Here is a 19,840-nt window from a genome sequence, read left to right as displayed (position 1 = left end):
ACGTAGCTACCCCTAAATACAATTCAGCAGGGAAAAAAGGAGAACATTTACCAGAGAAACAGCTTAGAGGCCAATGTTAACAGCAGCGATCCGGAGCTGAGGCTGAAGAATTTCTTGGCAGGACAATTAAGGAATTGTGCACTGCACAAATGTGGTAAAAAGAAAGTCACTGTTAAAAGAAAAGCAAAAGAAGTCCCATTTGGAATTACCCCCAGCCATGTAGGAAATTCAGTAAACATATAGTACGGAAGGAGGTGCTCTTGTCAGATGAGACAAAAACTGATCTTTTTGACTTGTCCTACCAGCAAAACACTTTGTGACCAAAAAACTATCACTGCACATCACACCTGAACATACTATTCTCATCATGAAGCATGGTGGTGGCAGCATCATGGTGTGGGGATGCTTTTCTTCAGCTAGGACAGTGAAGGTGGTCAGAATTGATGGGAAGATAGAGTTAAACACAGAGCAATCGGAGAGGAAAACCTGAGACTGGGGTGGAGGTTCATCTTCCAGCAGAACAATGACGATAACCACACCTAGCGCTACAATGGAATAGTTTAGACCAGGGGTCTGCAACCTGTGGCTAAGGAGCTGCCTGTGTCTCCATAGAACTTTCACAATGGCTCTTAATAACTTAGGCTAACAATGATAAAGAACCAACTAATGTTTTTAAATAAAGATATTTTTCAGTTTTTTTCATAGAATAATTGCATTGAATTTTCACAAAAGTATTTTAGATCTATTTTTCTTGTCATCAAGATGGTTTTTTCATTAAGATTTTTTACCTAATTTTCCACAAATATATACACCTCATAGAAGAAAATGCATCCATCCTCTTCTCTTTCTATGTTTTTCCTTATTTACTTTTAAGATGTAAAAATAGAAATAAAATGGTTGTTCGATAAAAGTGACAACTGATTTCCTATAGAAGAAATTTACAAAAAATTATAAGTCTTCTTCAAACGTTAGTGTATTATTCGCAGCTTTAAACGAGTTTTATTTAGTTGGACTGAGGGCAAAAAGGCCCTTTGGATTGTAAAGGTTGCAAACCTCTGGCTTAGATCAAACATGCTTACTGGTTAAAAGTCCAGACCCAAATACTATTAAGAATGTATAGCCTGAAAATTGATGCTCACTGACGCCATCCAATCAAGATGTCCGAGTTTGAGCTACTTTGCACTGAAGACATTTCAGTCTGTAGACGACAAAGCTGGTAGAAATCTACCTGAAACGATTAACCCTAACCCTGTAATTGCAGCAAAAGCCGCCTCCACACAGTATTGACTCAGGGGTATACAACACAAATGCACGCCACACTTTTCAGATTTCTACTTCTAAAAATTTGAAAAAGCATGTATCGTTGTCACAATCACAATATGTGCAATTTTATGTTGGTCTGTCACACAGAATCCCAATTAAATAAAATGTTTGGTTGCAATGTGAAAAAATGTGAAAGAGTTCTGGAGAGTACGAGTACTTCTTCAAATCCATCTTTCCGTCCTTTAAACTCAAATTTTTAAAACTCTGAAAGCAGTTGGTCCGAAGTCTTGACGTGCCATGTCTGGAACAAACTTATACAGAGAAGTGTGTTTTAGAAGGATGGAGGTAGAAACAGCAAGGGTCCGAGGCTAAGAGAGAGAAGCCTATAAGAATGCACATGGACAGAGGCATCTATGAGTGGGTGTATGTATGTGTGTGTTTGTGTGTCTGTGGGACAGGGGGGAGACTGACACAGACGGATGTGAGAAATGAAGCAAAACGAGTGGGAAGCAGAGGGAAGTGTGAGCAAGAGAAGTAGTCTGGTGACACACTGCAGCAAAATGTGGAGCATGAATGCTGTCCGCTGTTAACCACATATCTAGCCTGCACAGCTGCGTTCCTGCCCACCCCCTCTCTGCCACAGCACTCGCACTCGAACACACACACACAAACACCCACACACACGTACAATCCCAGGTCTTAGTCACCGGTTCTTAGGAAAAGGGGAAAGCCCAAACAAGACTGCATGGAAGACGGTGCAGCAGAGGTTCATTCACAAGCCTTTATGCTGTTCTGATGAAAGAAAGAAATACATATGACTTGAGACCAGGCTCAACAGGTTTAACATGAGTTTCTATAACAGACAGGCATACTGTAGCTGAAATAATAAGCAATTTCATTTCTTGGGCACTATGTAAAAATGTAATACTGTTGAAATACAGATTATGTAACTGTAATGCAAAAAGCAAGAGATGAAGCTGGCAAATAGAGACATGAGCGGTGGATGGAAAAATCAGGACAGAGTGTAGGCAGCAGGCGGTAGGAGTGAGCAGCACATAAAAGATGTAATTGGCACCATGAAGTCACCCACGGGTTGGTATAAAAGCATTTTCAGGGCTAATTTTGCAGAAAAAGTCAATTTTAGACAGTTGTCATGCCTGTGAAAATTAACTTTTTCTTTTTTGTTTTTATTTTTTATTCTCGAACATTCAAAGAAAAGAAAGAAACAATAAAAGTATTTAAAGAAAAAAAAAGGAGAAAAAAGTCACAAATGCGGGAAATGTAACCATTCAACATGTATAAAACAAACTGAAAAAAGGTTTACAGAAGTTTGATATTAATGTTAATTTTACTGAAGAAACATGTTTTGAGTAAAGATGCCCTGAGGCAGGTAAGTGGAACAGGCCCAGCTTGACAGGTGGATGAAAAAAAAACTTTTTTGGTACTTTTTGCAATGTCTATTTTCAACACTGATTGTGCTGAAAGCTAAAACACACTTCTCTGTGTTGGTTCTCTGAGTGTCTTTATGACTGTCTACTGCATACATCTGCAATGTATGGATTTTCTTCTGTAAAAATGTAAACAATTTAAATGTAGAAATCTTGAATTTGAAGAAGTAAGTTTTGTTGTGTTAATCCGATTCCAAAGGCAGAAACTATAACGTTGGAGCTTATAGAGACTTATTTCTTTTAATGTTGCGTTTTAGTGTTGAAACTTTTTTCAGGCCAGTATTAAGTAGTCACTAAAGAAACAGCCATGCGAAATCTGACACAATTTGTAATCCCTAAAAGGTCGAGATAAGATATCAAACATTTATCTACCAAAAAAAAAATTATTCCATGCATATACATGCGTCACTGGGTTTCTTTGCAAGGGAAGAAAAAAAAAATTGATGACCACATTCCTGCACACAGGCAAGCAAGTGAGCAAGAAAGGAAAGATAATTTGGTGCTTTAGAACAAGTCCTCATTTAACTGTAGGAACAGAGCAGGGCGACTCAACCACTCTGATGACTCAGGTCTGATCACTGCCCTGTGATGTAATGCCTCAGGGAGAAACTGAAAGCTTCAGGAAGCACAGACACACACACAAACACACCAACTCATCAGACACGCAGGCACCCAGACGTGCAAACTCACACATCAACACTTTTAAGGTAAATAGACCCACTTACACTGGAGAGTTAAACTACATTTTAGCTTCTGCACATACTTATACAGGGGTTGGACAATGAAACTGAAACACCTGGTTTTAGACCACAATAATTTAATAGTATGGTGTAGGGCCTCCTTTTGCGGCCAATACAGTGTCAATTCGTCTTGGGAATGACATATACAAGTCCTGCACAGTGGTCAGAAGGATTTTAAGCCATTCTTCTTGCAGGATAGTGGCCAGGTCACTACGTGATACTGGTGGAGGAAAACGTTTCCTGACTCGCTCCTCCAAAACACCACAAAGTGGCTCAATAATATTTAGATCTGGTGACTGTGCAGGCCATGGGAGATGTTCAACTTCACTTTCATGTTCATCAAACCAAGTATTGGGCCAAGGGAATGCCATGATATGGCAGCCCAAACCATCACTGATCCACCCCCATTCTTCACTCTCAGCATGCAACAGTCTGGGTGGTACGCTTCTTTGGGGCTTCTCCACACCGTAACTCTCCCGGATGTGGGGAAAACAGTAAAGTGGACTCATAAGAGAACAATACATGTTTCACATTGTCCACAGCCCAAGATTTGTGCTCCTTGCACCATTGAAACCAACGTTTGGCATTGGCATGAGTGACCAAAGGTTTGGCTATAGCAGCCCGGCCGTGTATATTGACCCTGTGGAGCTCCCGACGGACAGTTCTGGTGGAAACAGGAGAGTTAAGGTGCACATTTAATTCTGCCGTGATTTGGGCAGCCGTGGTTTTATGTTTTTTGGATACAATCCGGGTTAGCACCCGAACATCCCTTTCAGACAGCTTCCTCTTGCGTCCACAGTTAATCCTGTTGGATGTGGTTCGTCCTTCTTGGTGGTATGCTGACATTACCCTGGATACCGTGGCTCTTGATACATCACAAAGACTTGCTGTCTTGGTCACAGATGCGCCAGCAAGACATGCACCAACAATTTGTCCTCTTTTGAACTCTGGTATGTCACCCATAATGTTGTGTGCATTTCAATATTTTGAGCAAAACTGTGCTCTTACCCTGCTAATTGAAACTTCACACTCTGCTCTTACTGGTGCAATGTGCAATCAATGAAGACTGGCTACCAGGCTGGTCCAATTTAGCCATGAAACCTCCCACACTAAAATGACAGGTGTTTCAGTTTCATTGTCCAACCCCTGTACATTCCTCACATTGACACAGAAATGACACAGCAGGGCTGGTGGAGAAAAAGCACAAATAGACAAAGAGATACTGTTGCATGTGTACTCACGTCCAGCAGCCAACTTACATACACATCAAAGTCTTTGTCTCTGGCTATATAAATAGCTCCACTAGTATTACGTTCACATTACAAGCCAATACATTAGATAGGAGTTACTACAAGACTATTAGCCATTAGGCATACTTTTCAGGAGCCAGTTGACACAAATGATGTGAAGTATTTGAAAGCAACCTGGAGAACAGCTGTGTTAGTGAGATGAGTCTCTGTTGGCAAAACATTGGAGGGATAAGAAAAAAAAAAAAAAACACTCCAAACCACACTTGGAGCCAAAAATAGACATTTTAGATAGAGTATCTAGTGTCCAGTCACACAGTCATATTCAAATTCAGCACTGATGCCAACTCCAGTATGACCTTTTCTGGAAAAGTGAAATAAAAGAGGAATTATATTTTAGGGACTTTCTCACCACGAGATAGGCTTTCAGTTTAGTCTATTTCTGGCCTGCCCTAATCATAAACACAGACCTGAAATGAACCATAGCTGCATATAACCAAAACATCTGCTTGGTGGAGACTAGGGGTGTAACGGGTGGCACAAGATCCTGTAAATTAAAACACACATTTCTCGTGAAAGTAAAGTCTGTCTCATGAGCTATTATTATGAGCACTGGATATGAAGAGCTTTATTACATTTTTTAAATTACAAAAACTGGTGGTGGGACAGAGTTTAACATTTCTTCAATTAATCAGAAGGTTTGTCAATAACCACCAAAGAATCAAAAGCTATATTTGGCACAATAGGCCAAATATTTTAAATCCAATATTTTTTGCTTAATAGCTAAAACAATAAATAAACAAACAATTTGTGTTGTGATGATATACAGCAATTATTACATTGATTTCGTGGAAACTAGAATGCAGTGTCTTTCATGCTGTGGTTCATTTAACCATGCAGATCCAGGTAATTCAAAATGTCTTAGTAGTAAAACCATCAACTTTACATTTAACACTCCTCAAAATCTTTCAACTGTTTCGGGGAAAAAGTGCAACATTTTTAGATTTTACAAAACAGGATTTCTGTCTTTAAAGTTGTAAATTCATAAGTCTTGAACCTTTCTGTGTAACTCTCTACAGTCACTGCATTTAAGTGAAAAAGTGATTTTTAAATCCTCCACATCAAATGTGTTTTTCTTAACTCCATACCCTCCAGTCTGAACGCTGCACCAATAGGGAACAATGTAAAACCGAATACCCTTCTAGATTAAAAGCATGCTGAAATAGTAACACAAACGCATGTTCAGCTATTCATTCTTCCTAACCTCCTCAGGGTGTCTCATTCAATTTTATGTGTAGGGGCTCTGTAGTAATAATCATCTGAGATTATTACTACAGAGTCATCTGTTTAGTCTCAACAACATTCCTTAACTTACTTGTACCGCTGTTATCAAGTGCTATCTATTTAATTACTCTAACCTGGCCACCAGCCAAACACATGAGGGAGAGGGACATACAGGGGTTGGACAATGAAACTGAAACACCTGTCATTTTAGTGTGGGAGGTTTCATTGCTAAATTGGACCAGCCTGGTAGCCAGTCTTCATTGATTGCACATTGCACCAGTAAGAGCAGAGTGTGAAGGTTCAATTAGCAGGGTAAGAGCACAGTTTTCCTCGAAATATTGAAATGTACACAACATTATGGGTGACATACCAGAGTTCAAAAGAGGACAAATTGTTGGTGCACGTCTTGCTGCGGCATCTGTGACCAAGACAGCAGGTTTTTGTGATGTATCAAGAGCCACGGTATCCAGGGTAATGTCAGCATACCACCAAGAAGGACCAACCACATCCAACAGGATTAACTGTGGACGCAAGAGGAAGCTGTCTGAAAGGGATGTTTGGGTGCTAACCCGGATTGTATCCAAAAAACATAAAACCACGGCTGCCCAAATCACAGCAGAATTAAATGTGCACCTCAACTCTCCTGTTTCCACCAGAACTGTCCGTCGGGAGCTCCACAGGGTTAATATACACGGCCGGGCTGCTATAGCCAAACCTTTGGTCACTCATGCCAATGCCAAACGTCAGTTTCAATGGTTAGAGGAGCACAAATCTTGGGCTGTGGACAATGTGAAACATGTATTGTTCTCTGATGAGTCCACCTTTACTGTTTTCCCCACATCCGGGAGAGTTACAGTGTGTAGAAGCCCCAAAGAAGCGTACCACCCAGACTGTTGCATGCCCAGAGTGAAGCATGGGGGTGGATCAGTGATGGTCCGGGCTGCTATATCATGGCATTCCCTTGGCCCAATACTCGTGCTAGATGGGCGCGTCACTGCCAAGGACTACCGAACCATTCTTGAGGACCATGTGCATCCAATGGTTCAAACATTGTATCCTGAAGGTGGTGCCGTGTATCAGGATGACAATGCACCAATACACACAGCAAGACTGGTGACAGATTGGTTTGATGAACATGAAAGTGAAGTTGAACATCTCCCATGGCCTGCACAGTCACCAGATCTAAATATTATTGAGCCACTTTGGGGTGTTTTGGAGGAGCGAGTCAGGAAACGTTTTCCTCCACCAGTATCACGTAGTGACCTGGCCACTATCCTGCAAGAAGAATGGCTTAAAGTCCCTCTGACCACTGTGCAGGACTTGTATATGTCATTCCCAAGAGGAATTGACGCTGTATTGGCCGCAAAAGGAGGCCCTTCACCATACTAATAAATTATTGTGGTTTAAAACCAGGTGTTTCAGTTTCATTGTCCAACCCCTGTACCTCCCAGATGATTCTGTGCTGCATTCACTTGCACTCGGACATCTGATATTTACTCACAGTAGTTCAGATGGCATTTTGGTTTACATTTTACAGAGTGAATAATTGTGTATAATTTTGCAGTTAATTAATCAATATTAACATGCTAAAGGCCTTAATACAAACTAAGTATTTTTTTATGCTTCTTTACTATTTGAACCACCTTATACTGAGACAGGAAAATGCAATATCTGGACTGGTAAAACCTGGACTAAATTGTTATAGAAAGGAAGTTAGCAGTTGGATGAGGGGATGTCATTGGGGAGTCCAATCTTATCAGGGATTGATATCTGACCCAAAACTGACATCATTGTTGGATCAGATATTGGAATGAGATCACTGATCCAGACTCCATGGTCATGTGTTGCTGCAGATTCTATTTTGGCTGATTTTAGAATACTATCCCTAAGCCTTAACATACATGCTGTGTGTTTTGTGCAACCATGTGGACTAGTCTCAGTTATGTTGGATTGTAACAGTAATATTAACTAAGAAGAAAACTCCAGAAGTCTACAGCGCATCAAAAATGAGCTTTAGCAGCAACACAAAGGCTAACTGGAATAGATAATGCTACCTTATTTTATTCTATTGAGCTATTAACCACCACTAGACATGGAGCATTTTGGAACTGGAAGTGTTGGCAGCCAGTTGGAAGACTGTGACACAAGGAAGGAATATTTACAAACTAGAAAATATAATGAAAGGATACAATTAGAAATGCTAAGTGCCCTAACTTTGGAAATCACTGATAAAAATTGTTTAAAACAGTTTAGAAATGTCAACATCATATCTTTTTGACTTTGTTTCTCTGAAATAGTAATGTCCAATTTTGTTATGCTGTTTTGTGTTACTTTTCTTTAGCATGTAAACACGGTGGTACATCACCCCCACTCATGAACAATTAAAGACATAATTGGCAGAAAGGTCATTATAATACTTGGTTATTGCCAAGTATTTTGTAGCTAGATATAGAGGCAACATTTTACACCCCAATTAATTCAGAGTTGACATCAGCAATTTTTAAAACTTCTTTCAGCAGTCAGTTTTCAGATTTAACAGCTCTTAAGATGACAGAAATATAAATATATGCATAAATGGATCTTTCTGATGTACAGGTCCTTCTCAAAATATTAGCATATTGTGATAAAGTTCATTATTTTCCATAATGTCATGATGAAAATTTAACATTCATATATTTTAGATTCATTGCACACTAACTGAAATATTTCAGGTCTTTTATTGTCTTAATACGGATGATTGTGGCATATAGCTCATGAAAACCCAAAATTCCTATCTCACAAAATTAGCATATTTCATCCGACCCACAAAAGAAAAGTGTTTTTAATACAAAAAACGTCAACCTTCAAATAATCATGTACAGTTATGCACTCAATACTTGGTCGGGAATCCTTTTGCAGAAATGACTGCTTCAATGCGGCGTGGCATGGAGGTAATCAGCCTGTGGCACTGCTGAGGTCTTATGGAGGCCCAGGATGCTTCGATAGCAGCCTTTAGCTCATCCAGAGTGTTGGGTCTTGAGTCTCTCAACGTTCTCTTCACAACGTTGAGAGACTCAAGACCCACAATATCCCACAGATTCTCTATGGGGTTCAGGTCAGGAGAGTTGGCAGGCCAATTGAGCACAGTGATACCATGGTCAGTAAACCATTTACCAGTGGTTTTGGCACTGTGAGCAGGTGCCAGTTCGTGCTGAAAAATGAAATCTTCATCTCCATAAAGCTTTTCAGCAGATGGAAGCATGAAGTGCTCCAAAATCTCCTGATAGCTAGCTGCATTGACCCTGCCCTTGATAAAACACAGTGGACCAACACCAGCAGCTGACACGGCACCCCAGACCATCACTGACTGTGGGTACTTGACACTGGACTTCTGGCATTTTGGCATTTCCTTCTCCCAAGTCTTCCTCCAGACTCTGGCACCTTGATTTCCGAAAGACATGCAGAATTTGCTTTCATACGGAAAAAGTACTTTGGACCACTGAGCAACTGTCCAGTGCTGCTTCTCTGTAGCCCAGGTCTGGGGAATGCGGCACCTGTAGCCCATTTCCTGCACACGCCTGTGGACGGTGGCTCTGGATGTTTCTACTCCAGACTCAGTCTACTGCTTCCGCAGGTCCCCCAAGGTCTGGAATCGGCCCTTCTCCACAATCTTCCTCAAGGTCCGGTCACCTCTTCTCGTTGTGCAGCGTTTTCTGCCACACTTTTTCCTTCCCACAGACTTCCCACTGAGGTGCCTTGATACAGCACTCTGGGAACAGCCTATTCGTTCAGAAATGTCTTTCTGTGTCTTACCCTCTTGCTTGAGGGTGTCAATAGTGGCCTTCTGGACAGCAGTCAGGTCGGCAGTCTTACCCATGATTGGGGTTTTGAGTGATGAACCAGGCTGGGAGTTTTAAAGGCCTCAGGAATCTTTTGCAGGTGTTTAGAGTTAACTTGTTGATTCAAATGATTAGGTTCATAGCTTATTTAGAGACCCTTTTAATGATATGCTAATTTTGTGAGATAGGAATTTTGGGTTTTCATGAGCTGTATGCCAAAATCATCCGTATTAAGACAATAAAAGACCTGAAATATTTCAGTTAGTGTGCAATGAATCTAAAATATATGAATGTTAAATTTTCATCATGACATTATGGAAAATAATGAACTTTATCACAATATGCTAATATTTTGAGAAGGACCTGTATAAATGCAATTGAAGGTGTGTGAATATCTCCCTATACAACAACAAAGACAACGCTAATCTTATTGTCGGATCCCAAAAATCCTGGATTTGAGCATCTCTATCATTTTTTTTTATTTATGCAAGAAAAAGAAACAAATACATAAAACATTAAATTGCTGATTACACTAGCTATATTCATACCAAAAATAATATGACACAATTACTCTTTAAGAAACAATCAAGAACCATATACTCTCTTATCTGTATCCATAGATAGATTCTATCTGTACGTTTAGTCCTTCTATTTTTTTCTTTATTGAAAATCCAGTCTTTGGTTTTGTTCTCTTGTCATTACTCATTCAGATTTTAAACAATTGTCAGTCTTGCAAGGGCGGCACAGTGAACATTTAGCTCAACCCGCTGGGCCTGCTTCTCCAAACTTCTGCATGTTTCCAGAGAAGAACTGGAACCCTTGATTGCTGGATTTGGCACACAGGACTCACGTTGGCCCCAAAGTTCCAGCTAACAAGTAACCTCCACAAAAGCCCTCTCTGACTGTCATGCTGTGCTGTGTGTGGTCTGGGCTGCCCCTGGAAGTGTCCCAGATGATGAGATGGAGAGACAAAAACCTGAATGGGCCTTGGACAATTGGCTGTCCCCACTTAGCACCTGCAGTCAGCAAGAGTGGGAAGCACGGGCCAAGAAAACTCTGCTGACTCATGAGGAAGACTTGGTAAACTGTCCCATCATCTAGTAACAGAAGCCTGTCTGAGAACCAGAAAAAGCTAAAGTTAGTTTAGTGAGGTCCTTATTCATGTGTTGATTAAATAAAGGGATTTGTTTTTTCCTTAACGTTCCATCAAACGGTTTCCCATCCCTACTCTGTACCACTAATTATAATTATCATTAGAAAGAGTCAGTAAATAGGTTTGAAGGAAGTAGAAAGTTAGAGGTTGACAGTTCAGAAAATATGTGGAAAAATGGATTTAAGAGTACAGCAGCCACCATGCCAGTATGCATTCATTGCATGCTGTATCTCAGAGGAGGCCTCTAGCCCAAGTTACCTGCTCTGTCAAAAAAAAACTTGGCTTCCTAACTACCAGACATTGGCTGGAGATTTATGGAAATGAGAAAGGTCAAATTAAATTCTCAATCCAGGATATGCCAGAAAAATGAAGGTCAGACATTCAGACAAACGTTATATACAAGGGCTGTAATCAGAGCCTGAGGCACAAGGGCTGAGTATATTAAAACTGCACAATATTTCTCTTCAAAGTGAAGTTTGTCACATGAGGCATGCAGAGGATGCTGTCAGCTTTTATGTAATTCATTAGGAGCCCAGAATATAAAGCTGTGTGCTTTTAGGCTTGAGCCCCAATTTCTTAGTGAGAGATTCTTATTTTGAAGAAAATATATAGCTCTTGAGTTGTAGCCTGATTAGACCATTAAATCATTTGCACAATATCATTTTGGCAAATCTGTAGAGAAAACAGACAGAGTGAAACACTGCAAAATCACTCTGTCTCGCAAACATTTAGCCGCTAATGATGCTACAGACCTTCCTGATGGTGCTAAACTAAAGGGCTATTTCATAGCATGTGATCTTCTCTAGTTCAAAATTAAATACTAAGACCGATCAAACTTCAAATTAATAATTCTACAATGAACACAGTTTCTTACAAAAACACAGTTATTGTAATAAACTGTGTTTTTGTGTAAAAAACCTATTCTATTTTATTTGTGAAAACACAAAAAAATCAAAATGTTTTATTTGAGTCTGAGGTGTTGTGGACTCAAATAGGAGCTTCAGATGAACAGCAACCAATTTTAGATCTGTTTCACCTCTGACCTAACATATGCAAGTGTTTGAAATCAGAGAGGATATACACATGATAGATAGTTTACCAACATATATTAACGGGAGTAAAGCCTTTCTTTCACTAACTGCCAGCAAACCCCCGCCAGCAAATGTTCTCTCAGACCACTGCTGATCTCAAGCCACTGTCCAATTACAGCAGGGATGGAGCAAAAGGACAGAGCAGACAAAGAGGGACAACACTGACTGGATTTTATGAATAGCATGGAGATGGTCCACTTGCTTTATGGCAAGGCCTAGCAGTTGCTGTGTGGTCACAGATTTAATTTAACCTTAACAAGCTCAAAATATATTCTGGATGTTCATATTTCCTTTATTTGATGAGACAAAGATTTCAGATTATATAAAAAGAGAAAAATCCAGTTGTAAAAGGGAAATGAAAGAAATATTTTAAGCAAAATAAAAATCTTCATAAATACATAATTTTAAAACATATTTTTAAAAGTTGAAAGTTTTTTGATAATAGCAAAAACATATTTAGTTACAGTTTTTTTTCATGTTGCTACCTATTATTTCAGTTACAGGTCCTTCTCAAAATATTAGCATATTGTGATAAAGTTCATTATTTTCCATAATGTCATGATGAAAATTTAACATTCATATATTTTAGATTCATTGCACACTAACTGAAATATTTCAGGTCTTTTATTGTCTTAATACGGATGATTTTGGCATACAGCTCATGAAAACCCAAAATTCCTATCTCACAAAATTAGCATACTTCATCCGACCCATAAAAGAAAAGTGTTTTTAATACAAAAAACGTCAACCTTCAAATAATCATGTACAGTTATGCACTCAATACTTGGTCGGGAATCCTTTTGCAGAAATGACTGCTTCAATGCGGCGTGGCATGGAGGCAATCAGCCTGTGGCACTGCTGAGGTCTTATGGAGGCCCAGGATGCTTCGATAGCGGCCTTTAGCTCATCCAGAGTGTTGTGAAGAGAACGTTGAGAGACTCAAGACCCACAATATCCCACAGATTCTCTATGGGGTTCAGGTCAGGAGAGTTGGCAGGCCAATTGAGCACAGTGATACCATGGTCAGTAAACCATTTACCAGTGGTTTTGGCACTGTGAGCAGGTGCCAGTTCGTGCTGAAAAATGAAATCTTCATCTCCATAAAGCTTTTCAGCAGATGGAAGCATGAAGTGCTTCAAAATCTCCTGATAGCTAGCTGCATTGACCCTGCCCTTGATAAAACACAGTGGACCAACACCAGCAGCTGACACGGCACCCCAGACCATCACTGACTGTGGGTACTTGACACTGGACTTCTGGCATTTTGGCATTTCCTTCTCCCCAGTCTTCCTCCAGACTCTGGCACCTTGATTTCCGAAAGACATGCAGAATTTGCTTTCATCCGAAAAAAGTACTTTGGACCACTGAGCAACTGTCCAGTGCTGCTTCTCTGTAGCCCAGGTCCGGGGAATGCGGCACCTGTAGCCCATTTCCTGCACACGCCTGTGGACGGTGGCTCTGGATGTTTCTACTCCAGACTCAGTCCACTGCTTCCGCAGGTCCCCCAAGGTCTGGAATCGGCCCTTCTCCACAATCTTCCTCAGGGTCCGGTCACCTCTTCTCGTTGTGCAGCGTTTTCTGCCACACTTTTTCCTTCCCACAGACTTCCCACTGAGGTGCCTTGATACAGCACTCTGGGAACAGCCTATTTGTTCAGAAATTTCTTTCTGTGTCTTACCCTCTTGCTTGAGGGTGTCAATAGTGGCCTTCTGGACAGCAGTCAGGTCGGCAGTCTTACCCATGATTGGGGTTTTGAGTGATGAACCAGGCTGGGAGTTTTAAAGGCCTCAGGAATCTTTTGCAGGTGTTTAGAGTTAACTCGTTGATTCAAATGATTAGGTTCATAGCTCATTTAGAGACCCTTTTAATGATATGCTAATTTTGTGAGATAGGAATTTTGGGTTTTCATGAGCTGTATGCCACAATCATCCATATTAAGACAATAAAAGACCTGAAATATTTCAGTTAGTGTGCAATGAATCTAAAATATATGAATGTTAAATTTTCATCATGACATTATGGAAAATAATGAACTTTATCACAATATGCTAATATTTTGAGAAGGACCTGTACATTAAAATGTGTTGATTACATTTTAAAGCAATGCAAGGGGCCACACTCTAAAAACATTATAAAATTAACAAACCCTTTTCCTTTTCTTTTTTTTACCACACTGCGATGCCTGAAATGTTTCTGACTAAAAATGTTGTAACTAACTTAAACCAATAACAAATGTAAATTTATTTTCACTTGACTCTTTGCACTTTACTGTAAATGCAACTTATAACAGAAAATGTGAATTGTAGCATCAGAATTTCTCAGTTATAAGTCTTTAAATAAGTCCTACAATTTGACAAGAATTTTCCCCATCTTTGTTCCCTTCATTGGATCACCTCCTATCCCATTCTGCTAATTCCTACATCCTACCTTCTTTTCTACCCATTCACAGCAGCAGTTTCAGAGATCTGAGTTGTCCTACTTTTTCCAGACACAGTGAGAGAGACATAGAAGGAGCAAACCAGAGAGAGAGAGAGAGAGAGAGAGGATGGGGAGAAGGTCTAAAAGATAGGGAAATGCAGTCTCCATGACCTACATGAGTCTGGAAGCTGTGTTCAGTTCTGGCCAGATAAAATAGCTACAGGCAGCAACACATAGCTGTCTTTGTGCAACGACAGAACACAAGCAAACACAGAGATTTGCATTTTCAAAGCTGTATGTAAACTCTTGAGCACAGCAATGATTATAAAAAAGTTTACATACATCACATATTTAACTTATACAGAAGCTTAAAATGTCCAAATATAAGCACCTAAATAATTCATAATGATTCTAAATTCTTTTTAATCATTCGATCCAGCTCCTGTGCATGTAGTTTTCGACTCTGCAGTAATGAGGTAGGTCTTAGTGACAGGTGATGAACATTTTGCAATGGAATTTGCACTAGCTAGGATCTGCTGCCCTGATTCAAACGACCTTTGTCTAATGGCAGTTTAACAAGCCCATTTTTTTAAACCAACCCTTTCCTCAGACTAATCATCTTGGCTTACAGTAGTTCTAAAAAGAACATGTGTTTGTGGCTGTTTGTGTTAGCGTCTCTGTTGCAGTGGGGCAGTGGCAGATTGTCAGGGTCCCTGTTCGAGCGCCACCTTTCATTGTCCGATGAGCTAACCCCTCCCTCCTACTTCCCTATGTCTAAAGGGATTGCTCAAACCAGCTCTCCATCCAATGAGTCCGGACTTCCCCAAACCTGAAAGGTCTTACTAAGCAGGTTTACTGAAAGTTCTGTTTAAGCTGGTGTCGGGAAATGACTCGTCTAGCCTCTGACAGCCTTCATACAAAAGTCTTGCCCTTCTTCAACTGTTCACAGCTGCTCATTCCCTAATTTTACAACTGGCTCTTGGTATATGGGCTAGGTTGATTTTAGCGGCTCGGCACGAGTCCCAATGGTGCTGTTTTAACAAACTTGGCTAAGGCAACCTATAAAAACCTCCTAAAATATCTTGGAACCAGGCAACAAGACTTTTTACCACCAATGAAAAACCAAAAAATACGGTGACTCAAATAATTGAATGTCCACGATTTAACTAGAATTGTATATGCTTTCTTTAATTAGTAACGCTTTGCAGGGGTCAGTAACAGCTTAAATTCGGCAACACAAAATAATTTCAATAATAGAAATGAATCAATCAACTCAACCTGTCTTTCCCTGATGTTGAAACTAGTGAGTTGTCCTAGCTAGCTCACAGGTCCCAGCATGTTTCCATATAACAGCTTGAGAAGAATATGGCGCTGAAACATGAAATGTTCCAGACTAAACCGCAACCTGTCTGGCTCCCCTCCAAGTCAGATTTGTTCAACAGCAGTGAAACAATTTGTATTTCACAACAGTGAAAGCTGCAAATTCACTCGGTCGCAATGACCTGTGTGTAAACTGGTTTGCTTGTGTCTGAGAGTAGAGGAAAGCAGTGCTACGTTTACTGACAAAAGGTTTCTGTAGTGCCGGCATGCTCTTTTTACCACTGCTACAAAGCATGCAAACGAAGAACTGACTGTGTGTAAGACTAGACACAATATTGGGAATAATGGGGCCAACAAGCCATGCATGGTTTAAATGAATACACATGAACGCACACATGCACAAATTCAATGAAACGTTGTTTAAGCGTATTATTTATGTTTTTATATGTGCAAATCAAAAAGAAATAAAGAATCTAAGTGACAAATATTCTTTTAATCAGACTAGTATGTGCTGCCAGAATCACATAAGCTTTGCTATCCTGTGATGAAATTGCACAGGTGCCTGTATGTGTGTTTTTCATTTCACTTTAGGTCCATTGAAAAGCAAGCAGGCTGCTGGATGAGTGAGCCAGCAGATTTCTGCCACCGCCTCACCTTTGATTTCTGCACAACGCAGCTTGCAGAATGCATCAACTCTGCAACGAGAAGCAGAGCTCGCACAGACATAAACACACCGTGCAGGCACCCGTGCAGGGGTTCACGCGAAAGCTTTTCTGCTCATAAAGTCGAATGCACACACAGAATACACAAACCAGAACCGGTTCATAGGCACAGCCTCGCTTTTAAATACACACACTCATGCACATGGCAACAGATGTTCTCACACATCGACGCCAACAGTTTGGCCACTGATAGCATTCCAATCTTTTACAGTGGAAAAATCTGCCCTTTGACACACACTATTCTCAAAATGGTAACAGCAACAAAATAACACGTTTCACTGCAGCAAGGAGGGACCAATCTATGCTCATCATTTACATATCATATATTTATGGTAACATGCTGATGATTTCTGCAAAGTAATTTAACTCTCAATACATGACAAAGTCACTTCCATTAAATCTGCTAAATCTGACGAGTTTTTATCCATAGTTATTGCTGTTTTTCACTTTAGCATGCCACGATCTGTGCATTCTTTTTCCATTTAGACATTTGAACATGACACATACCTAAAGTGATGTTGGTATTGACCCTAAGCAGAGAGAGGAAGTCAGCTTTTAAAGAATTTGTGCAGCTTTTCACACATACCACAGTGGACTACTGTCAGTTCTTATAAATGACAGATACTCAGTTTAATGTTCTTAAACATCCTGTAGATGTTAAAAAACATCCAAATAAACCGCTGCACATTTCATTGAGTCTACATTTAAAGAACAGAAAACAACTTCTACTTTAAGACTGGCATTCAAGTCCTGCAGAGCTTGAAATCCTGTCCAGCCAGAGTGTACAGTGAGAAGGGCAAGCTGGGGAGATGAGGCCTGAGACTTGAGAAATGAGGGAAGACAGGGGTGGGGGTTGGTAACTGGGAATCATATGGTCATGTCAAACATCTTGGCCAGCAATTCCTGACAGCCCCGCACTACATCCTCCATGTCTCCCTCACAGAGGCCAAGGAATGAAGCAAGGAGAGCGACAAGCATTAGATTCTGTCAGAAAGTGCCGGGAGGTTGGAAAATTCATTAAACTTAAACAGAGAAACTGAAAAGCAATTTGGCAGTGGATATTTGGAGGGCAGCAAGACGGATAGACACAGAAAAGACAAAAAGACGGTGAGAAGAAGATAAACAGAAAGGGAAAAAAGAGGCACTAAATAGGGCACATGTGGTTCTAATGATGAAGGTCAGAGGTCTTTGAGAGTGTGCACATAATTTACCTTCTTCAGATCCCTCTTGTCAAACCTAAAACAAATCACTGTCTCCTTTATGGATCCTAACCACTGGAAAGCAGATCATTTTGTTTTAAAGTTAGTGCTCCGTGTGTCTCTAAAGTTGGACATGTGGAGATTTGAGTGTGAGAACGCTCCTTGGGAGAGTTCTTTGTGGAAAAAGGTGCTGAGTTGAATTTCCACTGAAGAAAAGCTACAGTGAGATATACTTTCCATTGCCATCAACAACAGAGAGACACTGCCAGTGATGTAAATAGTTTGCAGAGCTCATAAAGGGGCTTGCGAATGTAAACACACATGTATCTAAATGACTAACACTCGAATGCATGTATGGATGTGCAGCATTCTCACATGAGTTTACATGAGTTTGTATACAGTGTGTATGCACACAAACAATCAATTAAAATTTCCATTGCTTTCCACGTCATTGTTCTTTTTCGGTAGTTTGGAAAATCTATGGAGGAAAAGTTCATCACCCTTAGTATGTTTTTGGGGGATTGGTGTCCTTGTGGTCAGAGAGCAGGGCATTTGCGTCATGGAGATGCCACAAGTACCCTGGTTCAAATCTCACAGCCTGCCACTCTGGGTTCCTGGGCATTGTGAGATCAATAGAGAATTTTTCTCTTCTTTAGGCTTTATGCATTCTAAGCAGTTTTGATGATATTTAATCACATGGTGTAAGACTTATTTATGATTTACGTAAAAATTATGGTTTTATTATACTTAGTAAAACTAATTATTAATAATTAAATAAAAATAAATAAATTAAAGTTAATCACAACTGGCAGTTATTGTGTTCTGTTCCAATACCAATTATCAGCTTGTCAAGGTTTTTTAAACAATACTGAATTCCCTGATTAAACTCCTGATACCTGTTGTTGAGGTATAGTAAGTGATTTTATCAGCAGTACACCCAGGAAACCATGTTTTATTTGAACAGCATGTTTAAAGCTCAATTCCAGTTGAACTTTAAACATGGCTTGCAGAGCTATTTTACAGGCTGTGTGCATTATTTTGTCAATCTGAGGAGTCTGAGTTTTACCAAAGAATGTAATAGTCACCCTTTACAATGATGTACACAGAGAAAGAGAGACTATATTGGCTGGTGCATATTCCTGTGTGTCTGTATCAGGTGGCATGCATAGCAAACATAACACTGCTCATTAAATTTTAGGGTGTTGATAGCAAAGATTACATTTTTGAAATCAGGAGAATAACTTATTATGCAGATTTTGATTAACTGGAACCACCCTGATAAATGTTAGGAGCCAAATGATCAACAAGTCACATACAAACAGAGAAAAAAATTTAGCATTAGTCTAGCTCTTCAGCTAACTTCACTGAATCAAAACATCAGCAGCAGCAGCAGCAACAAGATGTGAATATACCTTACTGAAGACTGTAGCTGTGCAGTGCCAGCCACATCTAGGCCTCATTAATGCCAGACTTATAGGCCCTGCTTACACGACAACGATCCATTTAAAACTGTATTTTCTGTTTCTGTTAACACATCTAGCACAGCTCAGTACATTGAAATCCACCATTTTTATGGTTGATATCTGGCATTAATTGTAGGTGTTTAAGTTTTTTTGGGGGGGAGGTTGTCTGATCCTGATTATGTTTTTCAGGTGGTGCTTCAGTTTATTCCTTTAGGTTTTGTTTCTTATATGTTCTGTGTATGGTGCATTTTATGTTCTGTTACATTTGCAAGATTTTCCCGTGGTTAGATTGTGTTTAGTTCCTGTCATGTTTTGGTTCCCTGCTACTGTCAGACCATAATCAGCTTCATTCGGCCCACCTGCTAAATGCCCATCCATCTCACTGTTTCCACCTGTGCCCTGCCCTATATGTACTCTTCTGTTCTGCTCATTCCTTGCTGGAGAATCCTGTTTGCCATGCCATGCCTGTCCATGACTGTTCGCTTTGCCATGTCTATCCTTTACGGTTAATTCTTGACCATGGCTATTCATGTCTATGCCTGCAAGTGCTACCACCTGCCAGCTGAAACATTTATATTTACCACGCTGCCTCTACCCACCTCTACAGATTTCTGTCATACTGTGCATGAGTCAGGGCTTCCCCATTAGAAAGATTAAATTTTTCCCGTCTACAC

The 19,840-nt window shown here is 40.1% G+C and overlaps 1 protein-coding gene across 2 annotated transcripts in view; it reads right to left on the bottom strand.

Moving 5' to 3' along the window:
- grb10b (growth factor receptor-bound protein 10b) overlaps nt 1-19,840 on the bottom strand; it is an 84,680-nt gene that overhangs the window by 17,919 nt on the left and 46,921 nt on the right. The window lies entirely within an intron of this gene.

The sequence above is a fragment of the Girardinichthys multiradiatus genome, chromosome 3, assembly GCF_021462225.1.
Source record: "Girardinichthys multiradiatus isolate DD_20200921_A chromosome 3, DD_fGirMul_XY1, whole genome shotgun sequence".
Classification (NCBI taxonomy): Eukaryota; Metazoa; Chordata; class Actinopteri; order Cyprinodontiformes; family Goodeidae; genus Girardinichthys; species Girardinichthys multiradiatus.
The sequence above is the reverse complement of the archived record's forward strand: the minus strand, read 5'-3'. Positions and strand labels throughout refer to the sequence as shown.